We start from the raw sequence: 21,493 nt of genomic DNA on the forward strand, positions 1-21,493 counted from the left end.
ATCTCATCCAAAACCACAGTCTTAGATTTCAGAGCTCCATTTGCCTTTTTCAAACAACAGATCAGTGCTCTTTCACAGGTAATCATGAAAGTCTTTGATGTGAAATACAATGATCAAAACAAATGGGGTCAAAACTGACAGTGATAAATAGTACTTCCTCATGAAGAGAGCTCTTTTGAAATGAAACCTTTGGATAGACTTCTCAGGTTCGGTTTTGAAAATTCTGATTTGCTTTATTTTGTTTATTTGCAAAAAGAGTATGGGGGGCAAATTAAACCTATTCTGTCCTTCTAAGCTAAATGTACTGCATTAAGTTAAAAAAAAAAAAGGGGTGAAAAAACTGTGACAGAAGCACTTCATTACTTTCTTACTTTAATACTCAGCCTAATTTATCCTGGATTAATTATAGCTGGATGATCAGCTAATTAGGAATAGTCATTATCATTTTCATAGGCTCTTTGTAGAGTGTTATGTCTGAGTGATTTAATATTCATTGCTTTATGAATACACTCTTGCAAGTAAGACACAATCAGAGCCATAGGAAGATGAAAGCAAATGCCATTTCATGACTATGAAAATCACTTTATTTTTTTAACTAGAGTTTTAGGTCTGAACAAATTTATATATGTTAGAGTCAAAAGAATAAAAAGCAGCTTTATTCTTCAAAAATACATTTCTGTATTAATGTGTAATTTTCTGGTTTTCTATATAGTTCTCACCACACATTATTTCTTTTCCTGAATGTTAGGACTTTTACTTTTATGCTAAATTTATCATGGATAAAATTATTGGATTGACCAAAAAGTTCCTTCAGTTTTTAAGTAAAAATAAAAAATACATTTTCATAAAGAACTTTATTGAAAAATATATTCACCATTATATTCAACTACTTTCTGCCATTTTCCAGGCAAATTCATAAGTCCATCTTCCCAAAACTTTTAATCTTTTTGATTAAAGAACTGTTCCAGGTGCTTTGTATAGTCTTCAAAAAAATTGAATTTTTTTCAATTAAGGAGAATTTTGTAAAGACCAAAATATTAATAAATGGAAATCCAAAATTGTAATGTCTGGTGAATACAGAGGATGAATCAGAACTTCCTAGCTAAGCTGTAACAGTTTTTGCCTGGTCATCAAAGAAACACGCAGTCTTGTATTCTCCTGATGGAAGATCATGCATTTTCTGTTGACATTGTTACCGAAACGCCAGTCTGCATGCCAGATGCACAGTGAGGCCAAACAATATCCGATTGTCAGAGTTTGAAACAGGGGAAGTTTCCTTGAGGGCAATGCAAGGAGATGGATGGCTCATGCCTTAAAAAAAAACCCAAACTCCCCAAAAGCCTTCAGCAAAAGTCTGAAAGGAAAAGGAAAGATGAGGGAGGGGTGTGGATAATTATTGCAAACTTCTTGGTGTCCAGTCCTTTGTTCTTGAGGTCAAGTTATGGTCAAGTAATGATGGTTCTAAAAATGTCTACCAAATGTTATTTTGTTCTGACGAAAAAGGGCAAGGTCTCAAGGCATGACTTTTATCTTTCGAGATCCAGGTCCTGGCTAAGAGGAGGCAGATCTCAGCTGGCGGCTCCCTCGGGGCCAGGTCCCCACACCCTGCCCAACTGTCATAGCTGAGGGAGCCAAGTGCCCAGGACACAATTGCCCTCAGGCTCCTCAAGCCCCCCAGATGGCGAGGTCCAGGTCTCACACATTGCGTCCCGTGCAGACGGCTGCTGCCATTAAGTCGCAGAGGTGGGGGTGGGGGAGAGGATCACTGCACCCTCCAGGCTTGGGCCCGGCTAGTGGGTGGCTTTGATGAGGGCTCTGGAGTCCAGCTGGACACAGGCCAGTTCCCTGGGCCCCCTAATCATCTGCTGGTCTGATGCCCATGAGCTGGAGAGCCCTGAGGAAAAGGCTGAAATTCTTCTCTTATCTCATTCTCTGCCTGGTGACTGTCACTCCACCGCGGACCGCTGGCTAAAGTGAAGGGAGCAATAATGTTCACTCACTGACAGTTGCTCGCTTGGGCAACTGATCAATGTGCAGCCCTGACCAATGGCTGAGTGGCCGTTAGTGGTCTTGTGACAACCATTGCCTGGTACTGGGGCAGAGCAAAAGCCATGTGCTAAAGGTTGCATATGGCAACACTCTATTACATAATTCCAGACGCTTTTCATCTAGTGTTGCTTTCAACTGGTCTAGTTGGGGGCAGTACTTGTCTAAATTAATTGTTCGGCTTTCAGAAAGGACCTCATAATAGAATACTTCCTTCCAATCCCACCATACACACAACATTACCTTCTTCGGATGAAAATCAGCCTTTGGTGTGTTTGGTGGTAAGTTCATTTCACTTGCCGCGGGATCATCCTACATTATTGTACAGTATCCACTTCTCATTGCCTGTCACAATTTATTTTAAAAATGGACATTTTTGTTATGTTTAAGTAAAGAATCGCATGCGGAAATATGGTCAAGAAGGTTTTTTTTGCTTATGTGGAACCCACACATCAAAGTGATTAACATAACCAAGCTGATGCAAATAATTTTCAACACTTAATTTGGATGTTTTGAGTATGTCAGCTCTCCCCCACATGGTATAACCTTGATTATTCTCAGTTAACGTCTCAATTCAGTGGTTATCAATTTCAAATGGTCTATCTGACTGTGGAGCAACATCCAATAAGAAATCTCTAGCACAAAATTTTGCAAACCACTTTTGACATTTTTGATCAATCACAGCACCTTCTCCATTCACTGAACAAATCTTGTGTTGTGTTTCAGTTGCATTTTTACCTTTCTTGAAATAATAAAACATAATATGCTGAAAATGCTGATTTTTTTTCTTCCATCCTCAATATTACAATAGCTACACAAAAGTTCACCAATTTTGAAAAGTGCTTTTCAAATGCACTCTGATATGGCAGCTGTCACAAGACAATCTAAGCGAATTGTTTCTAATAAAGTTAAAGACGACTAAGTACTACTAGGGGTCTTCCCAGGTGGCACTAGTGGTAAAGAACCTGCCTGCCAGTGCAGGAGACTTAAGAGATGCGGGTTTTATCCCTGGGTCAGGAAGATCACCTGGAGGAGGGCAGGGCAACCCACTCCAGTATTCTTGACTGGAGAATCTGCATGGACAGAGGAGCCTGGTGGGCTACAGTCCATAGGCTCTCACAGAATCAGAGACAACTGAAGTAACTTAGTACACATGCATGCAACCACTACTAGAGCCATCTTATGGAAATATTCCAAAGGAAATTTTTGGTCAACCCAATATGTTATTGAAGAAAGAATTTTAAGTGTTAGAAAAACTTAGTTTGAAGTCTACCTTCACTATACAGCAAAGGTAAAATCCTTAGTTGCATGCAGTAATCTCATTTTAAAGTAAGTCAAATAGTTTTTCCTCTTATCTTGGCAGGTGTGATTTTAAATTTCAAAAGAAAAAGTGGATCTAAAATATAGTCTGTAAATGGACTCTATGCACATTATATCATTTGTCCCACATTCTGAAATTCAGACTACTGTTATATATATCTATATAAAAGAAAATTTATACCATTTGTCTATTAATATGATTGGTGTTATCTTAGATCCGTAAAAAGACTACTTAAAGTAAACTCTAATGTGAACATTTCGGTGGGAGAATTAATAAGAATTAGGTGATAGAGAACGAAAATGACATTCCCTTTAATTTTGATCTGGGAGATATCAAATATATTTTTTTGCAGTAGACAAGGGTTTTTTTAAATAATGATGAACATTATAAAAAGCAAACATTGTGATGTGCCCCAAATATTTTTGTAATTCAAAAAAAACTAGGTTTCCCATGGTCAATATCTGCTTTCACCTGTAGGCCAATTTCTGCTCAACATCACAATAAGAATATACACATGTGCACAAGTACAGATGGCATTTTAAAACGCTGATAAAAAAGTGTAGATATTGCTGGAATGTTTGGGAGAGAGAAAAGAGAAAGTTATATCAAACACTAAACATTTTTTGAAATTTTTTTAAACATCAAATTATTCTATGACTTTCGCTGCCTATTCTACAATGAAAATATTATTGAAAAATTCCCTCACCTATGATTTCCTGCTATATAGTGATTTCATCCTCTTTTCTTCCAGTTTAGCTTTGTTTTAGCTCCTCCATTTTTCATCTCTCTTCTCAGAATAAAATTATCAAATGATAGATCTTTCTTTGGAACTATCCATATTTAAGCCTGAAAGAATTCTAAACAAAGTTTATTATTAGAGATTTTGGATAAACATGACTGAGCATATACATTTTTCTCCTTGCCTAGAACTAATTCATAGAAAGAATATGAGTGAAAGTAGCTAAAACAATATTAATGTCAGCAAAACAGAACTGAAGGTGAAAAGCGTAAAGAAGGGTGAGGAACAAATTTCATGAATCAAAGAAGCAACCCCCAAAATAGAATTAATAATCACCAAACTTTAAGGATCTAATAGCATAACTTTGAAATGAACCGAAAACTTTCAGAAATGAAAGAACAAACTGATAAAACTACAAACATAGTGGTAAATTTTAACATAATTCTCTTCTAAATCAACAGGTTGAGTAAATAAATAATAATTACTTAAATATAAGTTCAATGAAACAAGTTTGGTGTAATTGAAATATATAGATTGTTCGGCCAAGCAAAAGAAAAAAAGCACAATAGTTACAAGTTGCATGGAAAAATATAGCTCACAATGTTACTAAAGCAAATGTGTATGAATCATCTTCACTAACCAAAATAAATTAGAAATGAATTGTAGCAATACAAATTTTACTATGCATCAAAGCAGGAAAAGGGTAAAACTTACAGTTACTTACAAGTGAATCACAGTTGAAGTAATACCTACCATGGCATGTGAGTTAAGGATAAACTGATACTAAGAGGAACATGCACTGCTTAAACAAAACTATTAAAAAACAAGATGCATCCAAAGTACATGAACCAAGCTTTCAGTTCCAGAGGCCAGAGAAGACTATTAAATGCAAATTAATATTAAAAGAATCCTATTGCTTTTTGAAAGAAAGGGTATAGCTAAAAGTATAAATTAATGACATGGAAAAACTGCCTCTAATTTAGAATTAATGAAGAAATCAAAAGCTTTTTAATTTCTATTGTGGTTAAAAAACACATAACGTAAAATTTACCATCTCAACTATTTTTAAATGTATTAAACATACATTAGTAGCATTAGTACTATTAAACATATTAACACTGTGATGAAATGTCACTAGAACTTTTTCTTCTGACAAAACTCAAATGCTATCTATATTCATTAACTCCCCTCACCCCTCTTCCTCCACCTCTGGCTATCCAATTTGGATGCCTTTTATTCTTTTTCTGCCTACATGTTCTGGCTGGGACTTTCAAAGCTACATTGAATAAAAGTGGCAAGAGGAGGCCTCCTTCTCTTGTTTCTGATCTTAAAGGAAAAGATCTCAGCCTTTTATCAACAAGTATGTTAGCTATAGGCTTTGATACACAAATGTAACTCATTTTATTGCACTTGCTTTCTGGTGATTCATGGACATTGTGGTTTTTTTGCAAATTGAAGGTGTAGGCAATCCTGCATTAAACAGATCTATCTTCACCATATTTCCAACAACATTTGGTTACTCTGTATTTCTGTATCACTTTTGGTAATTCTCATCATACTTCAAGCTTTATTAATATTATCATTGTTATTGTTATGTGATCTAAGATCAGTGATCTTTGATGTTACTATTGTAATTTTTGGGGGTACCATGAACTGCACCTGTTTGAGATGACAAAATGGATTACTTTTGTGAGTGTTCTAACGGTTCCACCAACCAGTCATTCTCCCATCTCTGTCTCATCAGACCTCCTTATTCCCTGAGACGCAACAATATTGAAAGTGGCCAATTAATATTCCTACAATAGCCTTTAAGTGTTCAAGTAAAAAGAAGAGTCATATGTCTTTCACTTTAAATCAAAAGCTAGATAAAATTCAACTTAGTGAAGAAGGCATGTTGAAAGCCAGAACAGGCTAAAAATAAGGGCACTTAGTGTTGTAAGAGTTGTGAATGCAAAGGAAAAGTTCTTGAAGGAAATTAAAAATGCGACTACAGTGAACACACAAATGATAAGAAAGCCAAATAGCCTTCTTGCTTATATGGAGAAAGTTTTAGCGGTCTGTTTAGAAGATTAGACCAGACACAACATTCCGTTAAACCAAGGGAATCCAGAGCAAAGTCCTAAGTTTCTTAGTTCTATGAAGGTTGAAAGAAGTAAAGAAGCTGCAAAAGAAAAGTTTGAAGTCAGCAGAGGTTACTTCATGAACTTTAATGGAGACATCATCTCCTTTACATAAAAGTGCAAGATGAAACACCAAGTGCTGATGTAGAAGCTGCAGCAAGTTGTACAGAAATTATAGCTAAGATCATTAACAGAGGTAGTTACAATAAACAACAGATTTTCAATGAAGATGCAATAGTCTTCTATTGGAAGAAGATGCCATCGAGGACTTTCATAGTTATCAAGAAGTCAATGCTTGGCTTCAAAACTTCAAAGGAGAGACTAATTCTCTTGGTAGGGACTAATGCAGCTGGTGACTTTAAGTTGAAGTCAATGCTCATTTGCCATTCCAAAAATCCTAGGGCCTGTAAGAATTATGCTATATTTACTCTGCCTGTGCTTTATAAGAATCAGACACAAATGAGGAACCAAGCACACACATACACACACGCTTTATAAATGGAGCAACAAAGTCTGAATAACAGGATATCTGTCTATGACATGGTTTACTGAATATTTTAACTCCACCGTTGAGGCCTACTACTCAGAAAGAAAGATTATTTTTAAAATATTGTTGCTCATTGACAATACACCTGGTCACTCAAGAGCTCTGATGGATACATACAATGAGGTTACTGTTGTTTACATACCTGCTAATACAATACCCATTCTGCAGCCTTTTGATTAAGAAGTAATTTCTTTCAAGTCTTATTGTTTACGGAATACATTTTGTAAGCTATAGCTGCCATGAATAGTGATTGCTCCAATAAATCTGGGGAAAGTAAATAGAAAAGTTTCTGGAAAAGAGTCAGCATTATAGATGTCATTAAAAACATTTGTGATTTATGGGAAGAGGTCAAAATGTCAACATAAACAGAGTTTGAAAGACGTTAATTCCAATCTACGGGGATGACTTTGAGGAGTTTGAGACTTTAGTGGAGGAAGTAACCACAGATGTGGTAGAAATAGCAGGAGAGCTAGAATTAGAAGTGGAGCCTGAAGAAGTGACTGAACTGCTGAAATCTCATGATAAAATTTTAATGGATGAGGAGTTGTTTCTAATGGATGAACAAAGAAAGTAGTTTCTTGAGTTGAAATCTACTCCTGCTGACAAGGCTGTGAAGATTATTGAAATGACAACATATGATTTAGAATATTAAATAAAATTAGTTGATAAAGCAGTGGCAGAGTTTGAGAGGATTGACTCCAATTTTGAATGAAGTACTACTGTGGTTAAAATGCTATCAAGCAGTGTTAACATGCTACAGAGCAGAAATCATTCACAGAAGAGTCAATTAATGCATCAAACTTCAGTGCTGTCATATTTTAAGAAATTTCCACAGACATCCCAGTCTTCAGCAACCACGACCATGATCAATCTGCAATCATCTACACTGAGGCAAGACAATTCAGCAAAACGATTATGACTCACTGAAGTGAGTGTTTTTTAGCAATAAAGTATTTTTTACTTAAGGTAGATATATTGTTTCTTAGACATACTGTTATTACACACTTAATAGACTATAGTATAGCATAAATATAACTTTATATATATATACATTTTTTTTTTAAATCAAATAATCTGTGACTCACTTTATTGTGGTGGTCTGAAGTCAAACCCGTAATATCCCTGAAGTATGCCTGTATGGACTTTATTACATCGAGGTAATCTCCTATTCCTAGTTTTTATTGTTTTTATCATTAAAGTGTGTTGAATGCTTTTCCACATCAATTGAAATGATCGAATTTTTTTCTTCTGTTTATGTGATGTATTGCATTGACTGGTTTTCATATGTTGAAACACCTTTGCACTTCAGGAACTAGTCCCACTTGGTGAAGGTGTATAATTCTTTCAGTATACTGTTGAATTCAGTTTGCTAATATTTTGCTGAGAACTTAAAAACAATTTTTTTATTGGAATGTAGTTGCTTTACAAGATTTTGTTAGTTTTTGCTGTATAGCAAAGTGAATCAGTTTTACATATACATATATCTCCATTATTTTAGAATTAAATCATTTGCATTTGTGGAACTTACTGACAGGGAAGTACTTTCTATTGACATTTTTCCTGACTTTTTGTGTCTTACAGCTTTTCCATCCTTCACTTCCTTTCTTTTCTTTCTTTTTAAATTTTTTATTGAAGGATAATTGCTTTACAGAATTTTGTTGTTTTCTGTCAAACCTCAACACAAATCAGCCGTAGGTATACATATATCCTCTCCCTTTTGAACCTCCCTTCCATCTCCCACCCCATCCCACCCCTCTAGGTTGATACAGAGCCCCTGTTTGAATTTCCCGAGCCATACAGCAAATTCCCGTTGGCTATCTATTTTACATATGGTAACGTATAAGTTTCCATGTTACTCTCTCCATACATCTCACCACTCCTCCCCTCTCCCCATATCCATAAGTCTATTCTCTATGTCAGTTTCTCCATTGCTGCCCTGTAAATAAATTCTTCAGTACCATTTTTCTAGATTCCATATATGTTTGTTAGAATATGATATTTATCTTTCTGTTTCTGACTCGCTTCACTCTGATAATGGGTTCTAGGTCCATCCACCTCATCAGAACTGACTCAAATGTGGTTCTTTTATGGCTGAGTAATATTCCATTGTGTATATGTACCACGATTTCTTTGTCCATTCATCTGTCGATGGACGTCTAGGTTGCTTCCATGTTCTAGCTGTAGTAAATAGTGCTGCAGTGAACAATAGGATACATGTGTCTCTTTCAATTTTGGTCTCCTTAGGGTATATGCCTAGGAGTGGGTTTGCTGGGTCGTGTGGTGGTTTTATTCCTACTTTTTAAAGGAATCTCCATACAGTCTTCCATAGTGGCTGGATCAATTTACATTCCCACCAACAGTGCAAAAGCATTCGTTCCCTTTTTTCCACATCCTCTCCAGCACTTATTGTTTGTAGACTTTTTGATGATAGCCATTCTGAATGGTGTGAGCTGATATTTCATTGTAGTTTTGATTTGCATTTCTCTAATAATGGGCGATGTTGAGCATCTCTTCATGTGTTTGTTAGCCGTCTGTATGTCTTCTTTGGAGAAATGTCTGTACGTCTTTTTACCACTTTTTGATTGGGTTGTTTGCTTTTGCTTTTCTGGCATTGAGTTGTATAAGCTGCTTGTATATTTTGGAAATTAATCCTTTGTCAGTTGTTTAATTTGCTATTTTCTCCCATTCTCAGGGTTGTCTTTTCACCTTGCTTATAGTTTCCTTTGCTGTTCAAAAGCTTTTAAGTTTAATTTTGTCCCACTTGTTTACTTTGTTTTTTATTTCTGTTACTCTAGGAGGATCTTGCTTTTATTTAAGTCATTGAGTGTTCTGCCTATGTTTCCCTCTAAGAGTTTTATATTTTCTGATCTTACATTTAGGTCTTTAATCCATTTTTAGTTTACCTTTGTGTATGGTGTTAGGAAGTGTTCTAATTTCATTCTTTTATATGCAGCTGTCTAGTTTGCCCAGCATCATTTATTGAAGAGGTTATCTTTGCCCCATTGTATATTCTTGCTTCCTTTGTTAAAAATAGGGTACACATAGGTGCATGGGTTTATTTCTGGGCTTTTTATTTTGTTCCATTGGTCTATATTTCTGTTTTTGTGCCAGTACAATACTGTCTCGATGACTGTAGCTTTGTAGTATAATCTGAAGTCAGGAAGGTTGATTCCTCCAGCTCCATTCTCCTTTCTCAAGACTGCTTTGGCTATTTGGGGTCTTTTGTATTTCCATATGAATTGTGAAATTTTTTGTTCTAGTTCTGTGAAAAATGCTATTGGTAATTTGATAGGGCTTGCATTGAATCTGTAGATTGAATTTGGTAGTATAGTCATTTTCACAATATTGATTCTTCCTACCCAGGAATGTGGAATATCTCCCTATCTGTTTACGTCATCTTTGATATCTTTCATTAGTGTCTTATGATTTTTTGTGTACAGTTCTTTTGTCTCCTTAGGTAAGTTTATTCCTGGACATTTAATTAGTTTTGTTGCAATGGTGAATGGGATTGATTCCTTAATTTCTTTTCTGATTTCTCATTGTTGGTATATAGAAATGCAAGTGATTTCTGAGTATTGATTTTGTATCCTGCAAAATTTGCTAAATTCACAGATTAGCTCTAGTAATTTTCTGATACTATCTTTAGGGTTTTCTATGTACAGTATCATGTCATCTGCAAACAGTGAGAGCTTTACTTCTTTTCTGATCTGGATTCCTTTTATTTCTTTTTCTTCTCTGATTGCTGTAGTCAGGACTTTCAGAACTATGTTGAATAATAATGTGAAAGTGGACACCCTTGTCTTTTTCCTGATCTTAGGAGGAATGCTTTCATTTTTTTCACCATTGAGAATAATGTTTGCTGTAGGCTTAACACATATGGCCTTTACAATGTTGAGGTAGTTTCCCTCTATGCCCATTTTTTTGAAGAGTTTTAATCATAAATGGGTGCTGAATTTTGTCAAAGACTTTTTTTGCATCTATTGAGATGATCATACGGTTTTTATCTTTCAAATTGTTAATATGGTGTATCACATTGATTGATTTGCATATATTGAAGAATCCTTGAATTCTTGGAATAAACCCAACTTTTTCATGGTGTATGAACTTTTTGATGTGTATCTGAATTCTGTTTGCTAAAATTTTGTTGAGATTTTGCATCTATGTTCATCAGTGATCTTGGCCTGTAGTTTTCTTTTTTTGTGTTGTCTTTGTCTGGTTTTGGTATCAGTGTGATTGATGGTGGCCTCATAGAATAAGTTTGGAAGTTTTATTTCCTCTGCAATTTTTTGAGAGAGTTTTAGAAGGATAAGGATTAGCTTGTCTCTAAATGTTTGATAGAATTCTCCTTTGAAGCCATCTGGTCCGGGGCTTTTGTTTTTTGGGAAATTTTTATCACAGCTTCACTTTCAGTGCTTGTAATTGGGTTGTTCATAATTTCTATTTCTTCCTGGTTCAGTCTTGGAAGACTGAACTTTTCTAAGAATCAGTCCATTTCTTCCAGGTTATCCATTTTATTGCCATATAGTTTTTCATAATATTCTCTTATAATCCTTTGTATTTCTGTGTTGTATATTGTAACTCTTCTTATTCATTTCTAATTTTGTTGATTTGATACTTCTCTTTTTTCTTGATGAGTCTGGCTAAAGGTTTGTCAATTTTGTTTATCTTCTCAAAGAACCAGCATTTAATTTTATTAATCTTTACTATTGTTTCTTTCATTTCTTTTTCATTTATTTCTGTTCAGATTTTTATGATTTCTTTCCTTCTATTAATTTTCTTTTTTTTTTTTGTTCTTCTTTTTCCAGTTGTTTTAGGTGTGAAGTTAGGTTGTATATTTGATGTTTTTCTTATTTCTTGAGGTAGGATTGTATTGCTATTAATGTCCTTCTTAGAATGGCTTTTGCTGCATCCCATAGGTTTTGAGTTGTCATGTTTTCATTGTCATTTTTTTCTAGAAAATTTTTGATTTCCCTTTGATTTCTTCACTAACCTGTTGGCTATTTACAAATGTGTTGTTTAATTTCCATGTGTTTGTATTTCTTACAGTTTTTTCTTGTAATTGATATCTAGTTTCATAGCAGTGGTCGGAGAAGATGCTTGATACTATTTCAATTTTCTTAAACTTACCGAGGTTTGATTTGTGACCCAAGATGTGGTCTATACTGGAGAATGTCTCATGTGCACTTGAGAAGATGCATTCTACTCCCTTTGGATGGAATGTCCTGAAGATACCAATGAGATCCATCTCATCTAATGCATCGTTTAAGACTTGTGTTTTCTTATTAATTTTCTGTTTTGATGATCTGTCCATTGGTGTGAGTGGGGTGTTAAAGTCGCCTACTATTATTGTGTTTCTGTCGATTTCTCCTTTTATGTCTTTTAGTGTTTATCTTATGTATTGAGATGTTCTTATGTTGGGTGCATAGATATTTAAATTGTTATGTCTTCCTCTTGGATTGATCCCTTGATCAGTATGTAGTGTCCTTCCTTATCTCTTGTGTTCTTCTTTATTTTAAGGTCTATTTTGTCTGATATGATGATTGCTACTCCAAATTTCTTTTGCTTCCCATGTGCATGGAATATATTTTTTCATTCTTTCACTTTCAATCTATATGCATCTTTAGGTCTGAAGTGGGTTTCTTGTAGACAGTATATATATATATGGGTCTAATTTTTGTATCCATTCAGCCAGTCTGTGCCTATTGGTTGGAACATTTAATCCATTTACATTTAAAGTAATTATTGATATATATATATGTTCCACGGAGAAGGCAATGGCACCCCACTTCAGTACTCTTGCCTGGAAAACCCCGTGGATGGAGGAGCCTGGTAGGCTGCAGTCCATGGGGTCGCTAGGAGTCGGAGACGACTGAGCGACTTCACTTTCACTTTTCACTTTCTTGCATTGGAGAAGGAAATGGCAACCCACTCCAGTGTTCTTGCCTGGAGAATCCCAGGGACGGGGGAGCCTGTTGGGCTGCCATCTATGGGGTCACGCAGAGTCGGACACGACTGAATCGACTTAGCATATATGTTCCTATTGCCATTTTCTTAATTGTTTGGGGTTAATTTTGTATTTCTTGACTATATAAGTCCCTCTAACATTTGTTGTAAAGCTGGTTTGGTGGTACTAAATTCACTTAACTTTTGCTCATCTGAAAAGCTTTTTATTTCTTCATTGATTTTGAATAAGATCCTTGCTGGACACTGTAATCTTGGTTGTAGATTTGTCCCTTTCAATACTTTAAATATATTCTACCATTCCCTTCTGGCCTGCAGAGTTCCTGCTGAAAGATCAGCTGTTAAGCATATGGGATTTCCCTTGTTTGTTACTTGTTGTTTTTCCCTTGCTGCTTTTAATATTCTTTCTTAGTGTTTAGTCTTTGTTAGTTTGATTAGTATGTGCCTTGGTGTATTTCTCCTTGGGAGTCCCTCTGTATGAGACTCTTTGTGCCTCTTAGTCTTGATTGACTATTTCCTTTTCCATGTTGGGGAAATTTTCAACTATAATCTCTTCAAAAAATTTCTCATACTCTTTCCTTTTCCCTTCTTCTTCTGGGACCCCTATAATTCAAATGTTCGTGCATTTAATATTGCCCAAAGGTCTCTGAGACTATCTTCAGTTCTTTTCATTCTTTTTACTTCTGCCCTTCAGAAGTTATTTCCACCATTTTATCTTCCAGCTCACTGATTCATTCTTCTGCTTCAGATATTCTGCTATTGATTCCTTCTGGAGTATTTTTAATTTCAGTAATTGTGTTGTCTCTGTGTGCTTACTCTTTAATTCTTCTAGGTCTTTGTTAATTGATTCTTGCATTTTCTCCATTCTGTTTTCAAGGTTTTTGATCATCTTTACTATCATTATTCTGAATTCTTTTTCAGGTAGTTTGCCTATTTTCTCTTCATTTACTTGGACTTCTCTGTTTCTAGTATGTTCCTTCATTTGTGTAGTATTTCTCTGCCTTTTCATTATTATTATCATTATTTTTAGCTTATTGTGTTTGATGTCTCCTTTTCCCAGGTTTCAAGGTTGAATTCTTTCTTCCTTTTGGTTTCTGCCCTCTTAAAGTTGGTCCAGCAGTTTGTGTAATCTTCGGATAGGGTGAGATTTGTGCTAGCTTTTGCTTGTTTAGTTTTCCTCTGATGAGAAAGGCTGAGTGAGGTGGTAATCCTGTCTGCTGATGATTAGGTTTGTATTTTTGATTTGTTTGTTGTTTAGATGAGGCGTCCTGCACAGGGTGCTACTGGTAGTCAGGTGGTTTCCTTTGTGTGAGTTCTCACCATTTGATACTTCCTAAGGTTAGTTCTCTGGTAGTCTAGGGTCTTGGAGTCAGTGCTCCCATTCCAAAGGCTCAGGGCTTGATATCTCATCGGGAACGAAGACTCCACAAGTGGTTTATTATGGCATTAAGTGAGATTAAAACAAACATCCAAAAATGAAAAACCAAAGATGAACTCCAGACAAATGGCAGTTAGAAAATCAGGCAAATAATAATTAATGGAATATACACATACACATATACACCCATAAGCAAAGTAAAAACAGTCCAACAACAACAAAAAAGTACAATAGATTGACCAGCAAACAAAGGAAATCAAAAATTATACTTACCAATTAAGAACAAAACCAAGTAAAGCACAAACAGGAAAACAAAACTAAAGTAAGGTGCCAATTGGGGAAAAAAGCAATGAAAATACAATTAACAAATATGTTGAGAGGAAAGGAAGGAAAGAAAAAAAAGAATAGATATACAAAGTTAAATAGAGGTAGATGAAGAAGATTTATATACATTAAAGATTAACTGCAAGGGGTTGCACAGAGTCAGACACAACTGAAGCGACTTAGCAGCAGCAGCAGCAAGGGGAAAAGAACAGTAGGAAAGGGATACAAAGGAATAAATGTAGAAAAATAATAATAGGCTTAAGAAAATTAAAATTAAAAATAGAGAAAAGAAAAAAGGGAAAAGGAAAACTCCCCAGAAGTGTAAAAAAGCCCAACGTAGAGGCAGAGGTTTATAACAACAATAAAAAATATGACTGCTAAAAAAAAGGAAAAAAAAGCTCAAAATCTTAATTAGATTTAATAGTGTCAATAAGAGGGCTTCCTTCATAGCTCAGTTGATAAAGAATCCACCTGCAATGCAAGAGACCCCAGTTCGATTCCTGGGTCAGGAAGATCCGCTGGAGAAGGGATAAGCTACCCACTCCAGTATTCTTGGGCTTCCCTTGTGGCTCAGCTGGTATAGAATTCACCTGCAATGTGGGAGACCTGGGTTCAATCCCTGGGTTTGGAAGATCCCCTTGAAAAGGGAAAGGCTACACACTCCAGTATTCTTGTCTGGAGATCTCCATGGGGTTGCAATAAAATTGATAACTACAACAGAGGGGGGTAGAAAAGAACTAAAAATCCAAAAGAATCTACAGAACAAGTCAAAACATAAGAAAATAAATGTTTTCCTTGAGTCACTGCTGTCAGAGTCCTTTCCCTCGCTGGGAGTCACAGTCCACCTCACCTCCCTAGGATGCCCTCCAACATTGTGCTGATCTCTGGACCTGCTGTGGGGGCAGCTCAGATTCTAATTTGGTCCTCCTCCTGGGTGTTCTTACCTCTAGTGTCCACAACTATCAGAACTAGTGTTTTCTTTTGTGGGAGCTCTCAATGACCTTTTATATGTTCCGTCAACACAGAGTCTGCCTAGTTGATTGTGTGGATTTAATATGCAGCTTGTACAGCTTGTCTGGAGGTTTTGGGTCTTCTCCCTTAGTCACACTGCCCCTGGGTTTCAGTTGTGGTTTTATTTCCACCCCTGCATGTGGGTTGTCCACTGGGGTTTGCTCCTGAGACTGCCCTGGAGGACTTCGGTTTGTCTCTGTGAGGGCCAGGTGTGGATGTGGTGCAGCTGTTTGGGTTTCAGGGGTTCTGGCAGCACCAAGTACTCAGGAGAGTTGGTGGCTAGGGCAGCAGGAAATACGTGCTCTGGAAGTGTATGGCAACCTGTATTGGCCAATACGCTCCAGTATTCTTGCCTGGAGAACCCTCTCCCTGACGGAGAAGCCTGGCAGGTCACAGTCTACAGGGTCACAGAGAGTCTGGACACTACCAAAGCGATCCTGCTTGCATAGATACAAGACATTTTTTGCCTGTGGTAGCTCTGCCCCAGTGAAACTTGAGAGTGAAGGTGGCTCAGCTGTTTGGCTTGCAGGGACGCTGGCGGCGCCAAGTGTGCAGGGACACAGACCGCCTCTGCCGCCCTATAAGTCTTTTTTTGAGCCTCTTGTAGCTGGCGATCAGAAGGTCTCTTTAGCCAGTCTTTCTTTGTAGTTTTGTCCATTCAGGCACTTAGAGGGCTCCCTCCGCTAGGGTCCGTCTCCATTGTTCAGCGAGTCAGGCACATAGAGGGCCCCCCCACCCCTCGGCTGGGGTCCTATTCTGTAGATTGGCGCTTCAGGCACTTAAAGGGGCACCATAGGTGGGGTCCTACTCTGTAGTTCAGTGCCTCAGGTGTTTGATGGGCCAGTCTCTCTATTGTTCGGCTGCCAATGCTGGCGTGCAGGGGGCAGAGAGGCTGTGGTGATGGTTCCACCCACTACGTGTGACTCAGCAGCATTGCCTTACTTCCATGGCTGCCTGGCTTTCCTCCACAGGCATTTCCCAACACAATCTCTTCCCTCGCATCCCTGCGATATGTCTCTCTGCGGTCAACAGCAGCCTTCGCCTGCGATTGCTCCACAATCCCTAAACTCCAGCTCCCAGCCACTGCACCTTCCAGGGGACCTGTATCCCTGTCTGGGGTATGTATGGCTGTGGCAAGGACTGTCTGATTCTCATTCCATTTAGGTTGCCACAGATCAGCTGTTTCACTCTCAGCCTTAAATGTTTCTCCTCTGACTCAGATTATTGCCCCAATGTGGAGATCGGACCCCTGCTTCAGTTCCTCCACCTGCTGAGGTCAGGTCCAGTCCTACTAACACTTCTGTTTTTCCCCTAGTTCCTTCATCCTACCAAGTTTTGAGTGGGTCTAAATATTCTTTTCTGCTGGTCAGGTACTCCTGTCTGCTCTCAGCTGGAGTTCTGCATGCACTTCTGTGTCTGAAGGTGCATTCCTGATGTATCCGTGGAAAGAGATGTACTCCACGTCCACCTACTCCTCTGCCATCACTTCTCCCCTTCACTTCTTTTCTCACTGCCTTCTTTTATGTTTCCTTGACTATTTTTTAGTGACGAGCTTTGAATCTTTTCTCATTTCATTTTGTGTATACTCTACAAGTTCTTTCTTTGCAGTTACCATTGCAATTATTAATATATAAAACATCCTAACAGTATTGTGTTCTATTCTGAATTGATGATAGTTTCAATCACACATAAAAACTTGACCTTTTTATAGATTTAGTCTCCTTTTCATGTTATTGACATCACAAATTACATCTTTACATATCATATACCTATTAAATATATATATAATTGTTTTTTGGTTTTGTGATTTAAATTCTATACAAGAATTAAAAGTGAAACTTGTACAATAAAATTAGAATAGTGCAGGTTACTATATTTTGTTCATGCATTTACCTTTGTCCATGTTGTTTATTCTTAATTTTGTTTAGTGAAAAATATTCCAGGCCCTACAAGGCTGCATTTTCCCATGTGTTCTTATAATAAACTGCCTCTCACTGAAATACTCTGAGAATATATCTAGTCCTTGAAAACTAAGAGTCCAACAAGTTAAAATATTTCTTTTTTTTTAGTATTTCTTCCCCAGCCAACTGGCTTTAAAAAGCAATGAAAGACATAAACATACAAAAATTTTATTATTGTAGAATTGTCATGCGTGCATGCTCAGTCGCTTCAGTTGTGTCCCAGTCTTTGCAATCCCAAAGACTGTAGCCCGCCAGGCTACTCTGTCCATGGGATTTTCCTGGCAAGAATACTAGAGTGGGTTGCCATGCCCTCCTCCAGGGGATCTTCTAGACCCAAGGATTGAACCCACGTCTCCTGCATTTCAGGCAGATTCTTTATCACTGAGTCACTGGGCAAGCCAATAATTGTTATATTTGTGATTAAATTTTGTTCTAATTTTAAAACTTAACCCATTAACAGCATCATAGGCTTTTGAGAAGGAATTGAAAAAGCAAACCACTGGTTTAGAAGTTTAACTGATAGAAACACAAACAAAATGATATTCACACTTAGAGTAGTAAAGCTTGGGAAGGGAAAATCCTTACAGTACTACAGGTTTGATGTTTGTTTTTTTCTAGATAGAATGTCTGATAGCTGTCAAGTTTTGGATCTGGCAGGGATTTAAAAAGAAGAGCCAAGAAATACTTTAACCTTAGTCATTAACTTTACAAATAGAGAAATGATAGCATATTGTAGAAAGTTTGGTGGTAGGGGAGGTAAATCAATAGAAAAAAATTAACTCTGTGCAACTATGTTTTTATTGGTGCATATTAATTTTTGCATTTATAGTCTTCTGTGGAAAAGAAGAATGCCCTTGGAGCACTGCAATTGTGTAAGATAATTAGATTTGTTTCAATATAGTATTCAGAGGACAGTATCTTGAAAATAAAATAAATTTTTATTCAGAATAGGCATCTTCCAAGTAGAAAATTAAAAGTATGTAATTGAAATATAAAACTGTCATGAATAAATACACAAAAATATCCCCAGGAAAAATTTAATCTTTTTTGTGAATTTCTGGCTTAAAAATGAATATATATGACTTTGATCTGGACTAGTAGAGTATCTACATGTATGATCCAAATATCCAAATTTTTTTTAATTTACAAATTGTGTCACTTTCAGTTTATCTAAATAAAATAATTAGGCCTTGAGATAATTCACAAAAGTGTAAAATAGTTGACTTCTGTGTTTTAGACTTGTTTGGGGAAGAATTTGACTTTAATGGACTGTATTAGCTAAAATTAAAGGGAGAGATTGGCAATACACCCAGATTCTCTAAGTCTAAGCCTCTAAGAAACCTCAGTATAAATACAAAGACCTAAATAAGTAAAAAGTAAAAGGATTGAAAATGATACACCATGCTAATGCTAATTTTAAAATATCCTGTAGTGGCTATATTAGTATCAGGATAAAATGAACTTTCAGAAGAAACTGTATTATCATGGATAAGAAAAGAATTTTATAACAATGACAAGTGAACATAATAATCCTGAATGTTTATGTGGCTCATAATATAGCTTCAAAACATAGGAAGCAAAACTGATAAAACTGCAATGTAAATGCAAAGACCCACAATTATAGTCAAATTTCAATACCCTTCTTTCACTAGGTAAAAAGCAAGAGAGAAATTCAATAAAGGTTATACCCTTCTGCATCATTATCCAGCAGGATCTAATAGACATTTGTACAAAGCATTATCTAACACTGGAAGAATAAACATTCTTTACAAGTGCAATGAACCATTTGCTAACATAGACCATTTTCTGTTCTGGGCCATAAAACAAGCTCTATAAATTGAAAATGATTCAAGTGCTATGAAATGTTCTCTGACAAAAATGGAATAAAATTACAAATTAATAACAAAAATAGATTGGAAAATTCTTGAATATTTGGAAACTAAAAAAATTCTATATAATCCATAAATCTAAAAGTAACTGAAAAAGGCAATTAAAAAATATTATGAGGGGAATGGAAATGAATGCACAACATATTAAAATATGGGATATGTGGCTAAAGTCTTATATAAAGAAATATTTATAGCATTAAAAACATGTATCAGAAAAGAAAGATCATTAACCCCAAATTAGTAACTTTGGAGTAACTTCAGAAACTAGAAAAAGAAGAGCAAATGAAGCCCAAAATAATCAGAAAAAAAGAAAGAAGAGCAGAAATCAATGAAATAAAACACAGATAGTATAGAGAAAATCAGTGAAATAAAAATCTAATTCTTTTAGAAGATTAATAAAATTGATAAAACTCTTTTCATATTAATCCAAAAATGATGGACAATGACACAAATAACCCAGGTTGGGAATGAGAGGCTGTCATTCCAAATGATACAGGTATTGAATGCACAATAAAAGAATTACAATAAAAGAAAAATTATGAACAACTTTATGATAATAAATTCCACAACTTAGGTTAAATGAACAAATTGCTTGAAAGATACAAGCTACTAAAGCTTACTCAAGCAGAAATCAATTACCTGACTAGGCAATGGCTAATATAGAAATTGAATTTGTTTAATATTCAAAGCTATGGTCAGACACGACTGAGTGACTGAACTTAACTGAACTGAATATTCAAAAAAACTCCAGACTCAGATGTGTTTGTTGTAGAATTTTCCCAAATGTTTAGAAATAATACTAAATCTAGACAAATTCTTCCATAAAATTGAAGAGGAGGTAACACTTCTAATCTCATTACAGGAAAAGAAAACTACAGGCCAATACTCCTCACTACCAATAGATAGAATATTCTTAAAATGCTGGCAAATTAAACCCAACTGCATATTTAAAAATATAATATATTATGAGCAAGCAAGATTTTTTTCAGGATACAAGATTATTCTTGCATTCAAAAGCCAATAAATGTAATTAAAACATTAAAAATTTCACAGTTCATCAGACAAGTCCCTCTGTGACCATTAAGGAAAAGGACAAAAGCAATTTAAATCCTCAGTCATAAATGAACATGGTGAGAAACATGAATATTGTTCAAATCTCAAAAATGGGCAAACTTCTCTCTACAACAGCTAATATGTGTGACTGCAGTTTCTTTACCAATTTACAGATACAACTTTGTTTCATTCATCCCAAATTATAGATAAAAAATTTTTGAGGTACCCAAAGACTTGCCTGTACTTATTGGAAATTAAAAAATAATTACCATAATGTCAATAAAAATTGCTTTAAGAGAGACTATTATGGAAACAAAATCTCCATATTTTTCCTTCCATTATTCCTTTCCATTATTTTTTTGCCAACCAGTAAGGCAAGTCCAACCAACATCTCCTTTTCTGAAGTTTACTGGCTTTGTATTAACTCTTACCTGCTAAATCTCTTATCCTCAGGCAACACTTCTAGGATTCTCCATAGGCACGATTTTCCTTGCATCATTATCTAGCATGATTACCCAGCTGATTACCTAAGACTCCACTCACTGCTTCTTCTTGTAGTTCTAACCCTTCTGTTTACAGGTCTAAAATTACAGGTAGGGTCTATTCAAGATGATCCATGCCCAAACACTCAAATATTTCCATAATATTAGTATTTACTCTAGTGTTTGAGAAAATAGCATTTTTTTCTGCCAAACTCTTGAAACTCAGTCCTTCCCTCTTGTTCTCCAAACAGGGGCAGTTCCAGCTATTTCTGGCCTTTAGACTTTTGCACTAAGAGTCCAGTCTTGGTTCTATGCTTCTGTTTCCTCTGCATTCGAGAAAACAGATTTTACGTTCTCAGAGCCATTCTCTTCAAACTCCTCTTGCCTCATTTGCTTTGGGATGAATTTCAGGTTGGAGAGTGGTAAAAGTGAGTACACTCCTTAAATTCATAGCATTCCAACCAAACTTTCCAAAGAAATTCTCATTACTTCTTTCTTCTTCATTATTCTTTCTCCCCTTCTATAATCTGGAGATGATGCAGGACTACAGGTATCAGAAGCAGTTTAGGGTCACTGCGATGGTAGATTTTCTGAGATTTCTCTTTGGCATGTAAGAACATTTATCCCCTGCTATTCTATGGAATCTTCAACCAACCAAACG

General features: G+C 36.1%; 1 long non-coding RNA gene across 1 annotated transcript; it reads right to left on the reverse strand.

Annotated features, from left to right (window-relative positions):
• Positions 1-835: 835 nt before the first annotated feature.
• Positions 836-16,107, reverse strand: LOC145507092 (uncharacterized). The gene is made up of 5 exons (XR_014054554.1): positions 15,381-16,107; positions 6,916-7,037; positions 4,074-4,224; positions 2,290-2,391; positions 836-1,354 (listed from the first exon to the last, which is right to left on the reverse strand). It is a non-coding gene; the product is annotated as an uncharacterized LOC145507092 (long non-coding RNA).
• Positions 16,108-21,493: the final 5,386 nt, after the last annotated feature.

This window comes from Giraffa tippelskirchi, chromosome 5, assembly GCF_054371585.1.
Source record: "Giraffa tippelskirchi isolate mGirTip1 chromosome 5, T2T-mGirTip1v1.2.pri, whole genome shotgun sequence".
In the NCBI taxonomy this organism is placed as follows: domain Eukaryota; kingdom Metazoa; phylum Chordata; class Mammalia; order Artiodactyla; family Giraffidae; genus Giraffa; species Giraffa tippelskirchi.